General features: G+C 31.0%; 1 non-coding gene across 1 annotated transcript; it reads left to right on the top strand.

The window, feature by feature from the left end:
* The first annotated feature begins 87 nt into the window (after positions 1 to 87).
* Positions 88 to 211, top strand: LOC119643936. The gene has a single exon (XR_005248463.1). It is a non-coding gene; the product is annotated as a U5 spliceosomal RNA (small nuclear RNA).
* Positions 212 to 1,024: the final 813 nt, after the last annotated feature.

Below are 1,024 nucleotides of genomic sequence, written 5' to 3'. Positions count from 1 at the left end.
TTAGTTGTAATTTTTGTGTTATTCCTATAATTCTCATTGTGTTTGTGAATTATATGACATATAATACAATACTTTGAGAACTTAAAGTCACTCTGGCTTCTCCTCAGTTGTCGAATAAATCTTTCGCCTTTTACTAAAGATTTCCGTGGAGAGGAGCACTCTGATGAGTCTATAAGAAATTTTTCTTGTGGTTTGGCCTATTAAGGCTGAGTCCGTAAGTGATAAATAAGATTTAGTTAGGTTTAGGGCATGAGCTTGTTTTTGTAGAAGGTGAGATCTTGTTGCCTAGTGAAAAACATATCATATTTGTTTGTCCAATACATATTCTCTGCATGTGGTGCTGTATTTATCAAATTTGTTTTCGAACTTTTAGAAGGAGGTGCGCATGAACATTACAAGTAAATGAATCCTAGATTAGCAGTAGATGACAATATACATTAGAGGTCAGGTCAATTGAAACAGTTAAATAGAAATAGGAAGTTGCGGTGAAAAATTATATGTTAACAAGTTAACTATAACCTTCGTTAACAAGGTTGTAATCTGACCATCCGTCCTTGATTTTGTCTATTTTTATGAACAAGAACATTGCCGTTAAATTATATACATGAGAGTTTCTTAACAAGAGTGTTTGTGCAACAATCATATATTTATGGAAGTACATAAATAAAACAAGGCCGAATATTAAAAACAAAAATCTTATAGTTTTTGCGCAACATAATTAAGGAATATTTGTTTGAGCATCGAGATCTACATTTTTGCTGATAATCATAACTTGCTTTCTCATTTTTGTGGAAGCACATACCTTATTCGAACAAAAAATATTTATAAATATGTCAAATTCACCCCAAAATAGAAACAGTAAAAGAGTAAATAGAAAGTAGGGAAGAAAAGAGAGTAGAAAGTAAAAGTGAAGAATAAAGCAACAAATCGTTTATATCATTTATGAACATATTTAGTGTGAACCTTGCATTGGAGACAAATAGGAACAAAAATCTTCTAAGAAATGTTCAATTTTGTAAAAGTG

Source organism: Glossina fuscipes, unplaced genomic scaffold (genome assembly GCF_014805625.2).
Source record: "Glossina fuscipes isolate IAEA_lab_2018 unplaced genomic scaffold, Yale_Gfus_2 71525, whole genome shotgun sequence".
Lineage (NCBI taxonomy): Eukaryota > Metazoa > Arthropoda > Insecta > Diptera > Glossinidae > Glossina > Glossina fuscipes.
The sequence above is the reverse complement of the archived record's forward strand: the minus strand, read 5'-3'. Positions and strand labels throughout refer to the sequence as shown.